Source organism: Loxodonta africana, chromosome 19 (genome assembly GCF_030014295.1).
Source record: "Loxodonta africana isolate mLoxAfr1 chromosome 19, mLoxAfr1.hap2, whole genome shotgun sequence".
In the NCBI taxonomy this organism is placed as follows: Eukaryota; Metazoa; Chordata; class Mammalia; order Proboscidea; family Elephantidae; genus Loxodonta; species Loxodonta africana.
In genome coordinates this window covers 45,206,550-45,229,659 of record NC_087360.1, presented here as the reverse complement: position 1 = coordinate 45,229,659, position 23,110 = coordinate 45,206,550, and the positions used below count along the sequence as shown (strand labels likewise).

The 23,110-nt window shown below is 41.8% G+C and overlaps 1 protein-coding gene across 2 annotated transcripts in view; it reads right to left on the bottom strand.

Annotated features, from left to right (window-relative positions):
* The window catches only part of SCARA5 (scavenger receptor class A member 5), a 183,875-nt gene that overhangs the window by 63,780 nt on the left and 96,985 nt on the right, over positions 1-23,110 (bottom strand). The window lies entirely within an intron of this gene.

Genomic DNA, 23,110 nt, shown 5'->3' with positions numbered 1-23,110 from the left:
TGTTATGTATTCAATTGAACCACACAAAATTGCCATTTTTGCATGTGAAAATGGTCAAACAGCAGCAATGTCATGTGGTTTATTCTAATATCCTCTTACCTGTAGGAGGGTGGTACCTTTTACAGTTAGAAATGTTAGAGTTGCCCAAGGCAGCATAGTAAGTAAGTTGTGGAGCTGGGATTCAAACTCAGATGGCTTGACCCATAGCCCAAGTGTTTTCCTACAAGTCTGCCTAAAGGAATGCCAGCAGTAGACAACAGCCAGGCTCAAGGTGGAAAGTGCTTATTTTATAGCTGCCTCCTTAGTTCAGGGTCCCATTCCCTGCCTGCTCACATGCTACAACAAGAGCCTCTCTGGGCCTGTGGAGACTGCTTTCAGATTGATATCCTCCTTTCTCTGCACCCTCTAAAACTTCTCCTAAATCCCTTCTTTCCCTCCTCAGCAAACAACCTACCTCTTTCCTCTTGGAGGGGTTTCCTTTTGTTTGTGATAAGCAGTTGTTTCGTAATACTAATGGGAGGGGACTTGTATCTGAATAACCATAATCTAGCATGCCTGTGTATGCCTCTCTGTGCCTGTTCTCCCGGTGCCTCCTGGAACTCGTGTGGTACACTGCAAACCCTGGAGCTGGGATTTTCTGGGACAGGCTCGTTGTCTGTTAGCTGTATACTGTCCACAGCTTTCACCCACTCTGCTCTGCACATTAGAGATACAGAAACTAGTAGTGGGGGGGGACAGAGTAGGAGGTGAGGCCGATGAGGGTTGAAGAGAATTCTGCCTTGGAAACCTCGGAACTAAGAGAACCGGGATATCTGGTACACGGCTTGTTCAAACAATGAGAAAGTTTGGACCTGAAAGTTTTCTTCTAGAACCTCAAGGTGGGAAGGGGGAAAATAGGTTGCGAGGGTACTTGGGCCACGTGAAGACAGTCCTTTAGTGATGCTTCTGAGAGCACAGCACGTTTGTGGTGGCTGCCCTGGAGGAGATAAGCCATTTCAGATTAGATTCAGAGGCTCACAGGGCTGGATGAGGCCCTGGAGTCCCACCTCAACTTCTTCCCCACCTAGCACTTGGTTGCTTAAGTTATTAGCTGCCCTGGAGTCAGCCCCTGACTCATAGCACCCTCATGCACAATGGGATTGGACATTGTGATCCATAGTGTTTGTTTTTGTTTTTAAAGAATAAAAATTTATTCTCTCACAGTTCTGGAGGCTCAAAGTTCAAATTAGGCTCTTGGCCAGCTTGATTCTCTCTGTGGGGGCTCTCTCCTAGTCTCTGCTGTTGGTCAGCAATCCTGGGCATTCCTGGGCTTGTAATTGACATTGGTTTAAATTTTGTTGATTGCACTGCTATGGATTGAATTGTGTACCCCCACCCCCATATATGTGTTGTAAATCCTAACCTCTATGCTTTTGGTGGAGCCCTGGTGGCTCAATGGTTAAGAGCTCAGCTGCTAACTCAAAAGTGGGCAGTTCAAATCTACCAGCTGCTCCTTGGGATCCCTATGGGGCAGTTCTATTCTGTCCTATAGGTTGCTATGAGTCAGAATTGACTCAGTGGCAATGGGCTTGGTTTTTTATGTCTATGGTTTTAATCCTGTTTGGGAATGGGTTGTCTTTATTATGTCGATAAGGCAGGATTAGTGTAGGGTGTATCTTGAGTGAATCTCTTTTGAGATATACAAGAGATTAAACAAGCAAGAAGAAGCAGAGATGAGGTAACATAGATACCAAGACACACAGACCTTTCCAAGGACCAGGAAGCAGAAGCTGAAGAGATAAGGACCTTCCTCCAGAGCCGACAGAAAGACTTCCCCTAGAGCAAGCACCCCAAATTCAGACTTCTAGCCTCCTAAACTGGAGAAAATAAGTTTCTGTTTGTTAAAGCCATTCACTTGTGGTATTTTTGTTATAGCAGCACTAGATAGCTAAAATAGGACTAATATCCTTGCTGATCGGGCACAAAAGAAAAATGCTTAATTCCATTGTCTGTCTTCCCCCAGTGTGTGTCTCTGTGTCTATTCTGCTCTTTTTATAACTCAGAAGTGATCAGGTTTAGGATCCACCCTACTCTGGTATGATCTCATTAGCATAACAACAGAAACACCCTATTTCCAAACAGGATCACACCCACAGATACAGGAGCCAGGGCTTTAATACACATTCTGGGCCGACAGTGATCCATAGGATTTTCATTGGCTGCTTTTCAGAAGTAGATCATCAAGCCTTTCTTCCTAGTCCATATTAGTCTAGAAGCTATGCTGAAATTTGTTCAGCATTACAGCAACACACAAGCCTCCACTGACAGATGGGTGGTAGCTGTGCTTCAGGTACATTGGCCAGGAATTGAACCTCGGTCTCCTGCACAAAAGACAAGAATTTTAACCCAGCACTTTAATCTCCAAGAAAATCACCCTGCCAAGTGATCATCTACCTCTGCTTATACCCCTCCCTCCACCTTCAGTTAGTTCTGTAAGAACATTTCACATTCAGGTCATAGTTGAAATTTGGCTCCTGTACTTTCTTTCTGTGGGGGCAGTGGTGGTTGGTAGAATTCTTGCCTTCTATGCAGGAACCTGGGCTCGATTCCCAACCAGTACTACACAGCCACTACCTATTTGTCAGTGGAGGCTTGTGTATTGTTATGATGTTGAAGAGGTTTGAGTGGAGCTTCCAGAATAAAACGGACTAGGAAGAAAGGTTTTATTTTTACTTCCAAAAATCAACCAATGAAAACCCTATGAATCACAATGGTCCAATCCACAACTGATCATGGGAATGTAGCAGGACTTGGTAGCATTTCATTCCATTGTCCATGAGTTGGGGCTGACTCAAAGGCAGCAAACAACAAGTTTCTTTCTATCCACTGATCCTACCCTTTGGGGTCATGTGTTGTTATTGTTGTGTGCCATTAAGTTGATTCCGAGCTAGTGAAATGTTTCTTCCATAAGACACCCCCCCACCCCTTCAGAATAGTGAAGACAGTTATCCCATCCTCACTAAGTCTTTTCTGATTTAAAATCTGCAGTTCCTTCATCTATTTCACAACTAGATTCTAAGTCTTCATGTATCCTGGATGCCCTCTTTTGTTACAAACCCCGGTTTGGCAACATCCCCTTAAAGAGTGGTACTTGATCTAAATGTGATTTTCCAAGGTGTGGGCAGACTGTCCAAAGTATGGTAGAAGGATCATCTCTTTCATTCTGGGCATGAAACTCCTACTAATATTGTCAAAATTGAGCTCAGTTTAACTTCATAAGGGCTTTGCAGATCTTAGCTATTGAGGTGGATCTAGGCAGTCTTTGGTGAACTAGACTTTTTGCCAATTTTACAAATGAAGAAACTGAGGTCAGGAGGGTGTAAATGATCTGCTGATGACATGCCTCCCTACTCCTGGTCTGGTAGTTCACACCACAGCACCATTCTGGAAGGATAACTAAAGGGTTGTCAGTAAAAGTAAACGCTCTGGGGAGAAGCGAATTCATGACCCAATCACAGCCCAGGTAACCACAGGAAGTGTCTGATAAAGAAATCAGCATGGGCCAGGATTTGATTATAAAACCAGTATGTTTGTCCAATATTCAACCCAGATTGATTGAAAAGTATTAGAGATGGGGCAGTTAGAAAACAGAAAACCTGATATTTTATTGTCGGTCTCTTCTCATGATGTCCTTTGGTGCTCAAAGAGACACCACAGCTCTCTGAGATTTGTAAATTCTGGTTTTAAAACAGAGTGCAGTGCAATGGATCACTTTTATATGGCCTTTTCTCCATGGTCTTGTAACTCCCACCAAATGACTGGGCAGGGGGATGCAAATAAGAAGCTTGTGGCCAACCAAAGGGACTGGATAGCTTGCAAATAATACAAAATAAGATTCATGGCATCCTTGGTGGGGGGCGGGGGGGCGGCATTGCAAACAAGGTGTATGGAACCCTAACAAGGGGATTGGTCAGTTTTGCCATCCTGCTAGGCTTAAAATGGGCCATCCCAGATGTGGACAGGAGGGACCACTACCACCAAGAAGAAGAGAAGCAGACAGCATCCTTTGGACTCGGGGTCTCTGTACAGAGAACCTCCTGGACCCAGAAGACAGAGAGAAAGAGCTGTGACACTGGAGACAGTATAAGATGGTTAGTGTAAGATGGTCAGAAGTAGCAGCAGTGAAGCGGCAACCAGCAAAACCAGGAGACTGGCCCATGGAGCAAGGTGGTTACAGTGCGTGTGCCAACCCACAGAATGAGAAAGCTGAGCACCTTCAGGCAGGAGGCTTACTGGCAGAGTGAGATGGCTCTTGGTACATATTGGTGGAGCTAAAGAGCTTTGTAATGCTTGCCTGAGCAGGGCTAAGGGGCAGAGGGACAGAGAGAGGCCTGCCTGTGGGTATGGCTGAGAAGAGGCTGTTTTGATGGAAAAACTATATCCTGAGTCATTTCTGATCCTGAATTGTAACCTGTAACTTCCTAAATAAACTCAATAACTGTCAGTATGGTCTGTGATTCTGTGTGGCCATTGCAACGAATTATCGAACCCAGCAGAGGAGTAGAGAGTGCTGTGGGAGGGACAGCTGATATCAGAACTTGTAAAAAGATTGGAAAGGGGAGGTATGTCTGACCTCCGCCTCATAGGAATCCGCCTTAAACTGTTGATTGTGATTCTCCTTCGCCCTTGTGAAGTCGGAGGAGGTCAGACACCACCACAACACCATTCTCACACAGGGATTGCCTGTGATTAAGAGAACACGGTCTAGCTTACTTGATTTAAATCACAGGTCTGATTTAAGGCCACATTTGCCCAGGGCCTGCCAGAGGCAAAATTGTAAAATAGACAATTTCCCTTCCTCTCACTCTCTTCTCAGCTCCCACTGGTCCCTCCTTTCCTCTTCAGGTGGTTCCTGTGCCTCCTGGGCCCTGTGCCCTTGGAGGTCCCTGGCCCTGCCCATGAGCCACCTCCTTTCAGAACTTGCCAGCTCTGGGACCCCTCCTCTCTGTCTGGGAAACTGGTGACTGCAACTTGGCCACACTGTGATGGCTGACAGTTAGCTACCCCTTCCCAGGGAGTCCATTTGGGTCTTTTATTATTTATCGCACAACCAATATTCACATTAATTCAAATAAAAGCAAGAAAAAAATTCTCCATAACCCCACAACCTCCAACAAAGTATGCTGTTTTTTAGTTTTCTTTTCCTAGCTCCACTGTATGCACATCCAATATTTGCAATTTGATTTTTTTCACTTAATGTTATCATTACTATTTCATAAGTATTTTCTCATCCTTCTCTCTGTCTTTTATAATTACAATTTGGATGACTGCAAAAGAGTCCATCAAGGGGGTATATTGTAACCTACCCATTCTCTTACTGTTGCATATATTTTTCAATCGTGATAAATAAATAGAAAAAAGTTACACCCTCTTTTGAATATTACCTAACAATAAATTCTCAGAAGTTGGATTAGTAGGTCAAAAGACTCTTAAAACCTTCAGCCCAATTATGTCCCTAAAATTAATACTAATTTATATTTACATTTCCAGTTTCAATTCAACTGACTGTACTATTTTAATTTTCATATTGTTAACTTCACAGATGGAAAATGGTACCTTTTTGTTTTAGTATATTTGCATTTTAGAAGTAACCTTTTCAAGGTAATACATTAGCTCATTAGGAACGATACAGACATTTTAGATACCCCGGCTAATCATAACAGAAGTTATTTGGAGGGTAAATACTCCTTGGAGCCCTGGTGGCACAGTGGCTAAGCGCTCAGCTGCTGACTGAAAGGTCATCGGTTTGAACTTACCAGCTGATCCATGGAAGAAAGATGTAGCAGTCTGTTTCTGTAAAAATTACAGCATTGGAAACCCTATGGAGTAGTTCTACTCTGTCCTACAGGGTTGCTATGAATCAGAATAAACTCAATGGCAATCTTTTTTTTTTTTTAATACTCTTTGGGTATCAGATCATGTCGTATAAGCCTAGAGCAGCCTCCCTTTTGGGGATCATTTACTCACCCCTGAAATCTCCTTCGGCAGTCACAGTGTGTTTGTTCTTTGCTAACACAGCACCATCAACCACCCCCTTCCGCCATTTAATTCCTTCCAGATGTTTGCTGTCCTGAACAGGGAACAATTCTTACTTGAGTGTGACTCTCAATTCATGCAAACAGTTCATTTATCTTTCTGCCTGGTGTATCTACTTTAAATGTGCTTTAATTAGTCTTCAACTTTCATACTTTCACAAATGGGAAAATGAATCATAGAGTAATAATAATAACTGACATGTACTGAGTACTTACTATGTGCCAGGCACTATTCTAAGTGCTTTCCATCTTAATACATTTAATCCCACAACAACCCTATGAGATAAGTAATATTATTATTCTCATATTCCAAATGAGGAAACTGAAGCACACAGAGGTTAAGCAACTATGAGGTCACATGGCTGGTAGATACAGGAGACTGAATTCATGCCCTGGCAGTTTGTTTCCAGCGTCCCCAGGTCTTAATCACTTTGCCATACTGTCTCTCATATAATGTTTGCTCTGAGGGGGTGGATGGTATAGAACAAACTTTTTAACAGAGACACAAAAATATGGAAGAGATGTTGAAGGTAGTGAGCTCTCCATCATAAACCCAAGCTGGATTCAGGCTTATGGTCAGGAATCATGTAGAATGTCAAATTCTCGTTCTGATTCAGTATTAGTTGCAAGTCTGCCTCTGGCTGTGCACTTGGCCAGGTGGTTGCACATGTAAATATCATGCAACCTTCTCATCTGTATAGCATTGCCTTCTCACCAACACCTCAAACCCAACCTGCTCTCTATTCCATACTTGTCCTTTTTGTTCTTGAAAAATTAATCATGTGCTGGTTAAGGTGCTCCAGATGTGATCTAAGCAGAGAAACATGTTTGGATGTTCCCTCCAAACACATAAGGCAGCTAAGGATGAAGTTGTGTGTGTGTGGTAGGGAGGAAAGAAAGCAAAGCACTCTGTTTGACTGATGTTTAGTGACCCAAACCTTGAGAATTGGTGTTCATAACCCTTTATATCTGATTAGCACTTCCACATCCATTGCTTCATTTAATTCTTAATATAACCTTAGAAGGTAGGCAGGGCAGGCATTTATAATTTCATTTAAAGATGAAAAAAGAGAGGCTCAGAGAGGTCAAATGATTGATGCATAGGGTAAGTTGAATTCAGGTCATCTGTCCATTAACCCATTACTCTGTCCTGTAAACCTGCTTCTAGGATTGTTGTTGTTGTTAGCTGCCATCGAGTTGGTCCCTGACTCATGATGACCCCGCACATGATGAAATGAAATGCTGACCAGTCCTGTGCCATCCTCTTGATCAGTCGAGGATGGGATCTTTGTGATCAACAGGGTTTTTATTGGCTAATTTTTCAGAAATAGATCACCAGGCTTTTCTTCCTTGTCTATCTTAGTCTGGAAGCTCTGCTGAAACCTGTTGAGCATCATAGCAACACACAAGATTTCATTGACAGCTGGGTGGTGGCTGTGCTTGAAGACAGTCACATACTTAACTCTAAAATCTGTATGAGGAAAGAGAGGAGACTTATTAAGCACCTTTTTTTCTTTATATGCTAAACTCTGTTCTAGTCTCTTAATAGAAGTTGCTTCATTTATTCTTCCCAACAACCTTGTGAAGCAACAATTATGCCCATTTTCACATGAAGCTCAAGATAGTGCTAGAGACAAGAAAAGACAAATGTATAGAGACCAAAGTTTATTAATGGTTACAAGAGGTGGGAGGGACAGGGAAAAGGGGGTTACCGCTTATGGAGCACTGAGTTTCGGTTTACAATGATGGAAAAACAGCATTAATTACGGGTAGCATTGCATAGCTGATTAATGTAATTGTTGTTAAGAACTTGTACACCTGTAAAAAGTTGAATTGGCAAAAGTTGTACGATTGACATTTTTACAACAATGACCAAAAAATAAAGAGTAGCTGCTGAGTCTGCTTATGTACGACCAAATACCTCATGGGATTTTGTTCCTTGTTTTGGAGGTTTAGGGTCATGGCTTCATGGAATATCCCAGTTAACTGGCTTAATAACGTGTTTAGCGCTTGTGTTCTATCTCCCAGTTTGTTGTGTATTGCCTGGGGTCTTAAAATTTTGCAAGCGGTCATCCAAGGCACATCAATTGGAAGGACAGTCAGGAATAGGAGGAGGAATTGGAATGTGTGGCTCCACGAACAACTCCATCCTTTGCCACACGACCAGGAGAACTGGATGGTGCCTAGCTACCGTTTCTGAACATTTTGATCAAAGAGTCTATAGAAGAATCCTGATTGAAATGGAGAAAATGCAAAACAGAATTTTAAATTCTCATGGACTCCAGGCTTTCTGGAGCCATAGAGGCTGAATGAACCCCGAAACTATTGCCCTGAAATAATCTTTAAACCTTAAACCAAAAATATTCCCTGAAGTCTTCTTAAAACCTAACAATAGTTTGGCTTAACTAGTAAAAAGCATCTGTCTTGAGAATTATGCTCTTTGAAAATCTATCTATATGGGATCAAACTGACAACAACAACTCGAAAGATTAGATAGGAATTTTAGAAGGCAGTGAGTTTATGTTAATGGGGGAGGAACAACTCAGAAAAGGAGGGTAAGAATATTTGCACAACTCAGAGAATATAATCAATGTTGTAACTGAATTATAAACATAGAAACTGTTGAATTGGTGTATGTTCTGTGTATATTCTCAACAAAATAAATAAAATTAAAAAAAAAAAGAAGAAAGAAAATGGTACAGCATGAATGCAGGCTCAGACCTCTTGGTCTCTGAAGCCTGGGCTGGCCCCTTCACTTTTCCTCCCTTGTACAGAACAGCACAGAGCCATGAATCTGCTCATCTCACCTGTTCTAGGTAAATGCTGGGGGGAGTGCGCCAAAAGGCCCCCTGAGCAGAGGTTCTTGCACTGGACTGAGGAAGCAGAAGGGACTTATCAGAGAGACTCAGGAGAACATGAAGAAGTAGCATTTGAAAAGTCTGACCAAGGAGGCCCACAGGGAGGCAGATGCTAGTGTGGCTCTCCCAACCCTGGAGGCAGATAGTATCACCTTTTTATAGATGAAAAAACTAAAATTAGATTAAGTAACTAGTTTAAAGCCACACAGCTGGTAAAACTGGGAATTAGGGCCAAGTCTGTTTGGCCCTAAATCCATACTTTCATTGTGCCACACATCATTGCCAATGGTGCTGAGGGAAGGCAGGCAGGCAGGCATCAGACTTCACAGAGCACCATATTAAAGGCAAAGTGTGGGAAAGGATGGAGCAGAAATGAAACTGCAAAGCAAGCACATCAATTATAAGTGCCAAAAAAGGAGAGAGGAGGACTACTTTCAGGTGGTCTGCAAAACTGGGTTGAATTTACCAAGGTCTGGATATATGTAAAAAAAAAAAGTTTTTTGTTTTTTTTGTAGCGGCAGGAAAATGTGGCAGTTTGCTTCCATAAAGATTTACAGCTTTGGAACTGTATGGGACAGTTCTACCCTGTCCTCTAGGATCACCATGAGTTGGAATCGACTTGACAGCAGTGGGTTTTGGTTGGATACACGCAACTTTAATAGAAAATTTAAAAGCAGAGCACAGTATTTATCCAGAATTACAGAGCCATGAGGTTATCACTAGACGTTTGGCATTTAAGGCAATGCACATTAATAAGGTTCCCCTGGCCCCCAGATAGAAGAGAAAACCAGGGCCAATTTCATGGGCATGCAACCAGTGCAGTTACACAAAGCTCTGTGCTGGGAAGGGTGCTCCATGCTTGGGGTTTAATGTTCTGCGATCACATTCTTGAAATTGTTGATAATCTTACTCTTGAATTTATGTTTTGGAATTGAAATCTGATGGGACAATGGAGCATGCCTGGGGACTTGGAAGCTCAGCTTACTCACATCCCCACCTCCTACCTCCTCCTCACCACCCCAGGATGGTCTCCCATTCCCACTCAGTGACCTCTTAGTCCCTCCTGTCTGACCCCAGTCGGGATGGTCAGGGTTGGGGTCAGGTGCACACAATGAGTTGCAGGACACAGCCCCAAGCATCTGTGAGCTTGCCCTATGAGTATCCCTGTGCCTGAGAGTGCTGCATTATACAGGAAATAAAAAGCACCATAACAGGTCAAGAGAGAGGCCGCAGAAGAAAGGAAAACACCTTTTTTCCCACTTTTTGGATAGGGATCCCTGCATTTTCAGGGTGCACTGAGCCCTGCAAATTAGTCCTGGAGAAAACCAACAACTGTCAATCTTCTGGGGCCCATATAACATCTCTGAATAAGCAAATTCTAGGGGGATCCTTTAGCATCCCCAATTAGCTGAAGCTGCACAAGAACAGAGGACAGGTTTTTGTTGCCCTCTCAGGGCACAGGGAATGATCTTCAGGTCTAGCCAATGTAATCTACTCTTCCAAGAAGTTAGGCAGTGAGAAGCAGCCAGAGTAAGGCAGACTCCTGAGAGGGCTGTGTGTATTATGGAAACTCAGAGGTTTGGGACATATTATGTTTGAGGTGCCTATGGGACCTCTAGGTGAAGACTTCCAGAAGACTGCTGGAATATGGGACTTGGAACCCAGGAAAGATGTTGGGGCTGGAGATGTAGATTTTGGAATCACCAGCTATAGATAAATGCTGATGCCATGAAAATGTGTGAGGTCAACAAGGAACAGAGGACCAAGCCCTGGGGTTTCTCAAGAGGAGACAGAAGAGGGTCTGAAGTTAGTGTGGAGTGTTAACAGATATTCTTCAGTATGCTCATTCCAAACAATGGTCTCCCCCAACACAAGGGAGGAATGTATTCTTTCGTTCTACTCTGTATTGAGTTCAAAGCACTCAGCAAAAATGTGGTGTAACACTGAAGAAAACCACGTAGATTGGTCAAATAAACATCCTAACCTTTGCAGCTGGCCATGGACATGAGGTTGCTAACAGAGGGATGGACCAGGAAATAATCCACGGCCTCCCTAGGGGCTCTGCACAGTTTTCATTCACTGGGGCCATCAACGGAGAACAATCACTTACAGTTAAATGGAGGAAGTTTCCTGGCAGACCTGACCCAGAACCCAAGCTGGCCTAAAGTTTCTTCAGTGGAAAAACCATGAGGTGCTATAACAGACCTTGAAATGATTGTCTCAGGAATTGTGGTCAAACTGGTCCCTCTTCTTAGAATTCCTTGTCTTTCCATAACCACCTGTCTTAATCATGCTTCAGTTCATACCTCTTCTAAGAAGTTTTCCCAGAGTCCTCTCCACTCCCAGTTGGATGAAGCTTTTTGCTTTTTTTTTTTTTTAAATTTTATTGTGCTTTACGTGAAAGTTTACAAATCAAGTCAGTCTCTCATACAAAAATTTATATACACCTTGCTATAAACTCCTATTTGCTCTCCCCCTAATGAGACAGCCTGTTCCTTCCCTCCACTCTCATTTTTCGTGTCTATTCCACCAGCTTCTAACCACCACCCGCCCCCCGCCCTCTTATCTCCCCTCCAGATAGGAGATGCCAACATAGTCTCAAGGGTCTACTTAATCCAAGAAGCTCACTCTTCACCAGCATCTTTTTTAATCCCATTGTCCAGTCCAGTCCCTGTCTGAAGAGTTGGCTTTGGGAATGGTTCCTGTCCTGGGCTAAAAGAAGGTCTGGGGGCCATGACCACCAGGGTCCTTCTAGTCTCAGTCAGACCATTAAGTCTGGCCTTTTTATGAGAATTCAGGGTCTGCATCCCACTGCTCTCCTGCTCCCTCAGGGGTTCTCTGTTGTGTTCCCTGTCAGGGCAGTCATCAGTTGCAGCTGAGCACCATCTAGTTCTTCTGGTCTCAGGATGATATTGTTCCTGGTTTATGTGGCCCTTTCTGCCTCTTGGGCTCATAATTACCTTGTGTCTTTGGTGTTCTTCATTCTCCTTTGATCCACATGGGTTGAGACCAATTGAGGCATCTTAGATGGCCACTTGGTAGCGTTTAAGACCCCAGACACCACTCTCCAAAGTGGGATGCAGAATGTTTTCTTAATAGATTTTATTATGCCAGTTGACTTAGATGTCCCCTGAAACCATGGTCCCCAAACCCCCACCTCTGCTATGCTGGCCTTAGAAGTGTTCAGTTTTTTCAGGAAACTTCTTTGCTTTTGGTTTAGTCCAGTTGTGCTGACCTCGCCTGTATTGTGTGTTGTATTTCTCTTCACTTATCTACTACCTAATTAGTGAATACCCTTCTCCCTCCCTCCCTCCCTCCCCCCTCTCATAACCATCAAAGCATATTTTCTTCTCTGTTTAAACTATTTCTCCAGTTCTTACAATAGTGGTCTTATACAATATTTGTCCTTTTGCAACTGACTAATTTCACTCAGCATAATGCCTTCCAGGTTCCCCCATGTTATGAAATGTTTCACAGATTCATCACTGTTCTTTATCGGTGTGCAGTATTCCATTGTATGACTCTGCCATAATTTATTTACCCATTCATCCGTTGATGGACACCTTGGTTGGTGCCACGTTTTAGCTATTGTAAGCAGTGCTGCAATAAACATGGGTGTGCATATATCTGTTTGTGTAAAGGCTCTTATATCTCTAGGATATATTCCAAGGCGTGGGATTGCTGGATTGTATGGTAGTTCTATTTCTAGCTTCTTGAGGAAGCACCAAATTGATTTCCAAAGTGGTTGTACCATTTTACATTCCCACCAGCAGTGTATAAGTCTTCCAGTGTCTCCACAACCTCTCCAACATTTATTATTTTGTGTTTTTTGGATTAATGCCAGCCTTGTTGGAGTAGATGGAATCTCATTGTAGTTTTGATTTGCATTTCTCTAATGGCTAATGATCGTGAACATTTCCTCATGTATCTGTTAGCTACCTGAATGTCTTCTTTAGTGAAGTGTCTATTCATATCTTTGGCCCATTTTTTAATTGGGTTATTTGTCTTTTCGCAGTTGAATTTTTGCAGTATCATGTAGATTTTAGAGATCAGGTGCTGATTGGAAATGTCATAGCTCAAAACTTTTTCCCAGTCTGTAGGTAATCTTTTTACTCCTTTGGTGAAATCTTTGGATGAGCATAGGTGTTTGATTTTTAGGAGCTCCCAGTTATCAAGTTTCTCTTCTGTATTGTTAGTAATGTTTTGTATACTGTTTATGCCATATATTAGGGCTCCTAATGTTGTCCCTATTTTTTCTTCCATAATCTTTACTGTCTTAGATTTTATGTTTAGGTCTTTGATCCATTTTCAGGCCGTTTTTGTGCATGGAGTGAGGTGTGGGTCTTGTTTCATTTTTTTGCAGATGGATATCCAGTTATGCTAGCACCATTTGTTTAAAAGACTGTCTTTTCCCCATATCACTGATTTGGAGCCTTTGTCAAATATCAACTGCTCATATGTGGATGGATTTATGCCTGGATTCTCAATTCTGTTCCATTGGTCCATGTATCTGTTGTTGTACCAGTACCAGGCTGTTTTGACTACTGTGGTGGTATAAATTGGTTCTAAAATCAGGTAGAGTGAGGCCTCCCACCTTGTTCTTTTTTAGTAATGCTTTACTTATCTGGGCCTCTTTCCCTTCCATATGAAGTTCGTGATTTGTTTCTCCATCTCATTAAAAAATGTCAGAATTTGGGAGGCGGGGCCAAGATGGCGGACTAGGTGGACGCTACCGCGGATCCCTCTTGCAACAAAGACTCGGAAAAACAAGTGAATCGATCACATACATAACAATCTACGAACTCTGAACAACAAACACAGATTTAGAGACGGAGAACGAACAAATACGGGGAGACAGCGATTGTTTTCAGAGCCAGGAGCCAGTGCACCAGGCAGGTGACCTTCGGAGCCCGAGTTGGGGCAGAGCCCAGGGGGGCAGACGGCACAGACAAGGGGCCCAGCCCTAGCCCCCGAACTTACACCAGGAGCGAGCCCAGCTGGTTGGTGTGGGCTGCGTGGCGGCGCAGCTGGTGGGAGAAGTCCCCGGGAGGCAGTGACTGGTCTTGGCGCGGGGAAAGCAGCGTCCCAGCCCGGGAGCCGTCCCGCCGGGAGTTTGGCGGGAAGCGGGCAGGGCGTGAGCAGGGGGGACCACCTACATTTCCCTGAATTGACCCGGGGGGGTCCAGTCGTTCCTGCGGGAGGCGCCCACCCAGTTCGCCCAGCGGCGTGGCGCGCCGGAGGGAGAAGTCCCCGGGAGGAAGTGACTGGTCTTGGAGCGGGGAGAGCAGCGTCCCAGCTGGGGAGACGTCCCGCTGGGATTTTGGTGGCGCGGGCGGAGCGTGAGCGCGGGGACCACCTACATTTCCCTGAATTGACCCCGGGGGGGGGTCCAGTCGTTCGTGCGGGAGGCGCCCACCCAGTTTGCGCGAGCGGCGTGGCGCGCCGGAGGGAGAAGTCCCCGGGAGGCAGTGGCTGGTCTTGGAGCAGGGAGAGCGGCGTCCCAGCCGGGATGCGCAGTTGCACCCGGTTCGCCGGAGCGGTGCGCGACGTGGCTGGAGGGATGGGGAGCCCCCGGGAGGCAGCGACGGATTTTGGAGACGGGAGTGCACCATCCCAGTAGGTGAGCCTTAACCTTGGGGGTGGGGCTGACAACGGAGGATCTGACCACGACGCCAGCGGGCCAGACTCCCCGGGGGACAATCTCCACACACCCAGTACGTATAGGGGACGCGCCCCACGGAAATCTCAGATATAAGAGTCATTCCAGGTAAGACAAACAACTCTGGCTATATTCTGAGGTGCTACTCTCCTAGCTCTCTGATCCCTCCCCCACCCTCCCCAGGCGGCTCCATTAACATCTGAAAAGCCTGAGCCAGAGGGAGAACTCTGATAGGGATCTGACTGCATTTTTTTTTAGCGGATTTTCTGGAAAAACTAGTTTCCCAGTGATGGCTCGGAGACAGCAGTCCATATCAAACCACATAAAGAAGCAGACCATGACAGCTTCTCCAACCCCCCAAACAAAAAAATCAAAATCTTTACCAAATGAAGATACAATCCTGGAATTATCAGATACAGAATATAAAAAACTAATTTACAGAATGCTTAAAGACATCACAAATGAAATTAGGCTAACTGCAGAAAAAGCCAAGGAACACACTGATAAAACTGTTGAAGAACTCAAAAAGATTATTCAAGAACATAGTGGAAAAATTAATAAGTTGCAAGAATCCATAGAGAGACAGCATGTAGAAATCCAAAAGATTAACAATAAAATTACAGAATTAGACAACGCAATAGGAAGTCAGAGGAGCAGACTCAAGCAATTAGAATGTAGACTGGGACATCTGGAGGACCAGGGAATCAACACCAACATAGCTGAAAAAAAATCAGATAAAAGAATTAAAAAAAATGAAGAAACCCTAAGAATCATGTGGGACTCTATCAAGAAGGATAACTTGCGAGTGATTGGAGTCCCAGAACAGGGAGGGGGGACAGAAAACACAGAGAAAATAGTTGAAGAAATCCTGACACAAAACTTCCCTGGCATAATGAAAGACGAAAGGATATCTATCCAAGATGCTCATCGAACCCCATTTAAGATTGATCCAAAAAGAAAAACACCAAGACATATTATCATCAAACTTGCCAAAACCAAAGATAAACAGAAAATTTTAAAAGCAGCCAGGGAGAAAAGAAAGGTTTCCTTCAAGGGAGAGTCAATAAAAATAAGTTCAGACTACTCAGCAGAAACCATGCAGGCAAGAAGGGAATGGGACGACGTATACAGAGCACTGAAGGAGAAAAACTGCCAACCAAGGATCATATATCCAGCAAAACTCTCTCTGAAATATGAAGGAGAAATTAAGATATTTACAGATAAACACAAGTTTAGAGAATTTGCAAAAACCAAACCAAGGCTACAAGAAATGCTAAAGGAGATAGTGTGGTCAGATGACCAATAATATCAGGTACCAGCACAATACAAGGTCACAAAACAGAACGTCCTGATATCATCTCAAATAGGGAAAGCACAAAAACAAACAAACTAAGATTAATTCTAAAACATAAATAAATAAACAAAATAATACACATAACAGGGAACCATGGAAATCAATAGATAAAAGATCACAATAATCAAAAAGAGGGAATAAATATAGGAGGCATTGAACTGCCATATGGAGAGTGATACAAGGCGATATAGAACGATACAAATTAGGTTTTTACTTAGAAAAATAGGGTAAATAATAAGGTAACCACAAAAAGGAATATCAACTCCATAACTCAAGAAAAAAGCCAAGAAAAACGTAACGACTCAACTAACATAAAGTTAAACATTATGAAAATGAGGATCTCACAATCTACTAAGAAAAACGTCTCAGCACAAAAAAGTATGTGGAAAAATGAAATGGCCAACAACACACATGAAAAGGCATCAAAATGACAGCACTAAAAACTTATTTATCTATAATTACCCTGAATGTAAATGGACTAAATGCACCAATAAAGAGACAGAGAGTCATGGACTGGATAAAGAAACACGATCCATCTATATGCTGCCTACAAGAGACACACCTTAGACTTAGAGACACAAACAAACTAAAACTCAAAGGATGGAAAACAATATATCAAGCAAACAATAAGCAAAAAAGAAGAGGAGTAGCAGTATTAATTTCTGACAAAATAGACTTTAGACTTAAATCCACCACAAAGGATAAAGAAGGACGCTCTATAATGATAAAAGGGGCAATTGATCAGGAAGACATAACCATATTAAATATTTATGCACCCAATGACAGGGCTGCAAGATACATAAATCAAATTTTAACAGAATTGAAAAGTGAGATAGACACCTCCACATTTATAGTAGGAGACTTCAACACACCACTTTCGGAGAAGGACAGGACATCCAGTAAGAAGCTCAATAGAGACACGGAAGACCTACTTAAAACAATCAACCAACTTGACCTCATTGACTTATATAGAACTCTCCACCCAACTGCTGCAAAATATACTTTTTTTTCTAGTGCACATGGAACATTCTCTAGAATAGACCACATATTAGGTCATAAAACAAATCTTTGCAGAGTCCAAAACATCGAAATATTACAAAGCATCTTCTCAGACCACAAGGCAATGAAACTAGAAATCAATACCAGAAAAACTAGGGAAAAGAAATCAAATACTTGGAAAATGAACAATACCCTCCTGAAAAAAGACTGGGTTATAGAAGACATCAAGGAGGGAATAAGGAAATTCATAGAAAGCAACGAGAATGAAAATACTTCCTATCAAAACCTCTGGGACACAGCAAAAGCAGTGCTCAGAGGCCAATTTATATCAATAAATGCACACATACAAAAAGAAGAAAGAGCCAAAATCAGAGAACTGTCCCTACAACTTGAACAAATAGAAAGTGAGCAACAAAAGAACCCATCAGGCACCAGAAGAAAACAAATAATAAAAATTAGAGCTGAACTAAATGAATTAGAGAACAGAAAAACAATTGAAAGAATTAACAAAGCCAAAAGCTGGTTCTTTGAAAAAATTAACAAAATTGATAAACCATTAGCTAGACTGACTAAAGAAATACAGGAAAGGAAACAACCCGAATAAGAAACGAGAAGGACCACATCACAACAGAGCCAAATGAAATTAAAAGAATCATTTCAGATTACTACGAAAAATTGTACTCTAACAAATTTGAAAACCTAGAAGAAATGGATGAATTCTTGGAAAAACGCTACCTACCTAAACTAACACACTCAGAAGTAGAACAACTAAATAGACCCATAACAAAAAAAGAGATTGAAACGGTAATAAAAAACTTTCAACAAAAAAAAGCCCTGGCCCGGACGGCTTCACTGCAGAGTTCTACCAAACCTTCAGAGAAGACTTAACACCACTACTACTGAAGGTATTCCAAAGCATAGAAAAAGACGGAATACTACCCCACTCATTCTATGAAGCCACCATCTCCCTGATACCAAAACCAGGTAAAGACATTACAAAAAAAGAAAATTATAGACCTATATCCCTCATGAACATAGATGCAAAAATTCTCAACAAAATTCTAGCCAATAGAATCCAACAACACATCAAAAAATAATTCACCCTGATCAAGTGGGATTTATACCAGGTATGCAAGGCTGGTTTAATATCAGAAAAACTATCAATGTAATCCATCACATAAATAAAACAAAAGGCAAAAACCACATGATCTTATCAATTGATGCAGAAAAGGCATTTGACAAAGTTCAACACCCATTTATGATAAAAACTCTTAGCAAAATAGGAATTGAAGGAAAATTCCTCAACATAATAAAGGGCATCTATGCAAAGCCAACAGCCAATATCACTCTAAATGGAGAGAACCTGAAAGCATTTCCCTTGAGAACGGGAACCAGACAAGGATGCCCTTTATCACCGCTCTTATTCAACATCGTGCTAGAAGTCCTAGCCAGGGCAATTAGGCTAGATAAAGAAATAAAGAGTATCCGGATTGGCAAGGAGGAAGTAAAGCTATCACTATTTGCAGATGACATGATCGTATACACGGAAAACCCTAAGGAATCCTCCAGAAAACTACTGAAACTAATAGAAGAGTTTGGCAGAGTCTCCGGTTATAAAATAAACATACAAAAATCGCTTGGATTCCTCTACATCAACAAAAAGAACACCGAAGAGGAAATAACCAAATCAATACCATTCACAGTAGCCCCCAAGGAGATAAAATACTTAGGAATAAATATTACCAAGGACGTAAAAGACCTATACAAAGAAAACTACAAAGCTCTACTACAAGAAATTCAAAAGGACATACTTAAGTGGAAAAACATACCCTGCTCATGGATAGGAAGACTTAGCATAGTAAAAATGTCTATTCTACCAAAAGCCATCTATACATTTAACGCACTCCCGATCCAAATTCCAATGTCATATTTTAAGGGGATAGAGAAATAAATCACCAATTTCATATGGAAGGGAAAGAAGCCCCGGATAAGCAAAGCATTACTGAAAAAGAAGAAGAAAGTGGGAGGCCTCACTCTACCTGATTTCAGAACCTATTATACAGCTACAGTAGTCAAAACAGCCTGGTACTGGTACAACAACAGGCACATAGACCAATGGAACAGAATTGAGAACCCAGATATAAATCCATCCATGTATGAGCAGCTGATATTTGACAAAGGACCAGTGTCAGTTAATTGGGGAAAAGATAGTCTTTTTAACAAATGGTGCTGGCGTAACTGGATATCCATTTGCAAAAGAATGAAACAGGACCCATACCTCACACCATGCACAAAAACTAACTCCAAGTGGATCAAAGACCTAAACATAAAGACTAAAACGATATAGATCATGGAAGAAAAAATTGGGACAACCCTAGGAGCCCTAATACAGGGCATAAACAGAATACAAAACATTACCAAAAATGATGAAGAGAAACCCGATAACTGGGAGCTCCTAAAAATCAAACACCTATGCTCTTCTAAAGACTTCACCAAAAGAGTAAAAAGACCACCTACAGACTGGGAAAGAATATTCAGCTATGACATCTCCGACCAGCGCCTGATCTCTAAAATCTACATGATTCTGTCAAAACTCAACCACAAAAAGACAAACAACCCAATCAAGAAGTGGGCAAAGTATATGAACACACATTTCACTAAAGAAGATATTCAGGCAGCCAACACATACATGAGAAAATTCTCCCGATCATTAGCCATTAGAGAAATGCAAATTAAAACTACAATGAGATTCCATCTCACACCAACTAGACTGGCATTAATCCAAAAAACACAAAATAATAAATGTTGGAGAGGCTGCGGAGAGATTGGAACTCTTATACACTGCTGGTGGGAATGTAAAATGGTACAACCACTTTGGAAATCTATCTGGTGTTATCTTAAACGTTTAGAAATAGAACTACCATACAACCGAGAAATCCCACTCCTCGGAATATACCCTAGAGATAGAAGAGCCTTCATACAAACAGATATATGCACACCCATGTTTATTGCAGCTCTGTTTACAATAGCAAAAAGTTGGAAGCAACCAAGGTGTCCGTCAATGGATGAATGGGTAAATAAATTGTGGTATATTCACACAATGGAATACTACACATCGATAAAGAACAGTGACGAATCTGTGAAACATTTCATAACATGGAGGAATCTGGAAGGCATTATGCTGAGCGAAATGAGTCAGAGGCAAAAGGACAAATATTGTATAAGACCACTATTATAAGATCTTGAGAAATAGAAAAAACTGAGAAGAACACATACTTTTGTGGTTACGAGAGGGGGAGGGAGGGAGGGAGGGAGAGGGTTTTTTATTGATCAATCAGTAGATAAGAACTGCTTTGGGTGAGGGGAAAGACAATACTCTGTACAAGGAAGGTCAGCCCAATTGGACTGGACTAAAAGCAAAGAGGTGTCCGGGATAAAATGAATGCTCCAAAGGTCAGCGGACCGGGGGCTGTGGTCTGGGGAACATGGTTTGAGGGTACTTCTAAGTCAATTGGCAAAATAATTCTATTATGAAAACATTCTGCATCCCACTTTGAAATGTGGCGTCTGGGGTCCTAAATGCTAACAAGCGGCCATCTAAGATACATCAATTGGTCTCAACCCACCTGGAGCAAAGGAAAATGAAGAACACCAAGGTCACAGGACAACTAAGAACCCAAGAGACAGTAAGGGCCACATGAACCAGAGACCTACATCATCCTGAGACCAGAAGAACTAGTTGGTGCCTGGCCACAATCGATGACTGCCCTGTCAGGGAGCACAACAGAGAACTCCTGAGGGAGCAGGAGATCAGTGGGATACAGACCCCAAATTCTCATAAAAAGACAATACCTAAAAAAAAAAAAAAAAAAAATTTTTTTTTTTTTTTTTAATGGTCTGACTGCGACTAGAGGAATCCTGGTGGCAATGCTCCCCAGATCTTCTATTGGCACAGGACAGGAACCATCCCCGAAGACAACTCATCAGACATGAAAGGGACTGGTCAGCGGGGGGGAGAGAGATGCTGATGAAGAGAGAGCTAATTAAATCAGGTGGACACTGGAGAGTGTGTTGGCAACTCTTGACTGGAGGGGGCATGGGAAGATAGAGGGAAGACGGCAAAATTGGCACGAAACGAGAGACTGAAAGGGCTGACTCAATAGGGGGAGAGCAAGTGGGAGAAGGGAGTAAGATACATGTAAACTTACATGTGACAGACTGATTGGAATTGTAAATGTTCACTTGAAGCTTAATAAAAGTTAATTTAAAAAAATGTCGGAATTTGGATCGGAATTCCATTAAATGTATAGGTCGCTTTTGGTAGAACAGACATTTTTACAATGTTAAATCTTCCTATCCACGAGCAAGGTATGTTCTTCCACTTATGTAAGTCTCTTTTGGTTTCTTGCAGAAGTGTACTGTAGTTTTCTTTGTATAAGTCTTTTCCATCTCTGGTAAGATTTATTCCGAAGTATTTTATCTTCTTGGGGGCTACTATAAATGGCACTGATTTGGCGATTTCCTCTTTGATGTTCTTTTTGTTGGTGTAGAGGAATCCAACTGATTTTTGTATGTTTATCTTGTATCCTCATACTCTGCTGAACTCTTCTATTGGTTTCAGTAGTTTTCTTGAAGATTCCTTAGGGTTTTCTGTGTATAAGATCATGTCATCTGCAAATCTGGATGCCCTTTCTTTATCTAGCCTAATTGATCTGGCTAGGCCCTCCAGCACAATGTTGAATAAGAGTGGTCATAAAGGGAGCCCTTGTCTGGTTCCTGATCTCAAGAGGAATGCTTTCAGACTCTCTCCATTTAGGATGATGTTGGCTGTTGGCTTTGTGTAAATGCCCTTTATTATGTTGAGGAATTTTCCTACTGTTCCTGTTTTGCTGAGAGTTTTTATCATGAATGGGTGTTGAACTTTGTCAATGCCTTTCCTGTGTCAATTGATAAAATCATGTGATTCTTGTCTTTTGTTTTATTTATGTGATGGATTACATTAATTGTTTTCCTAATGTTGAACCATCCCTGTGTACCTGGTATGAATCCCACTTGGTCATGGCGAATTATTTTTTTGATATGTTGTTGAATTCTATTGGCTAGAATTTTGTTGAGGATTTTTGCATCTAAGTTTATGAGGGATACAGGTCTGTAATTTTCTTTTTTTGTGGTGTCTTTACCTGGTTTTGGTATCAGGGACATTGCGGCTTCATAGAATGAGTTTGGGAGTATTCTGTCCTTTACTATGCTCTGAAATACCTTTAGTAGTAGTGGTGTTAACTCTTCTCTGAAAGTTTGGTAGAACTCTGCAGTGAAGCTGTCCAGGCCAGGGCTTTTTTGTTGTTGTTGTTGTTGTTGGAAGTTTTTTGATTACCTTTTCAATCTCTTCTTTTGTTATGGGTCTATTTAGTTGTTCTACCTCTGTTTGTGTTAGTTTAGGTAGGTAGTGTGTTTCTAGAAATTCATCCATTTCTCCTAGGTTTTCAAATTTGTTAGAGTACAATTTTTCATAGTAATCTGATATGATTCTTTTAATTTCAGTTGGGTCTCTTGTAATATCGCCCATCTCATTTCTTATTTGGGTTATTTGCTTCCTTTCCTCTTTTTCTCTTGTCGTTTGGCCAATGGTTTATCAATTTTGTTGATCTTTTCAAAGAACCAGCTTTTGGTCTTGTTAATTCTTCCAATTGTTTTTCTATTTTCTATTTCATTTAGTTCTGCTCTAGTTATTATTAGTTGTTTTTTTCTGGTGCCTGTGGGTTTCATTTGTTGCTCTCTTTCTATTCGCTCAAGTTATAGGGATAATTCTTTGATTTTGGCCCTTTCTTCTTTTTGGATGTGTGCATTTTTTTATATAAAGTGGCCTCTGAGCACTGCTTTCACTGTGTCCCAATGGTTCTGATAGGAAGAGTTTTCATTCTCATTAGAGTCTATTAATTTCTTTATTCCATCCTTTAATGTCTTGTATAATCCAGTCTTTTTTGAGCAGGGTATTGTTCAGTTTCCAAGTGTCAGATTTCTTTTCCCTGCTTTTTCTGTTATTGATTTCTACTTTTATGACCGTACGGACAGAGAAGATGCTTTGTAATATTTCAATATTTTGGATTCTGCTAAGGCTTGGTGTATGACTTAATATGTGATCTATTCTAGAGAACGTTCCATGTGC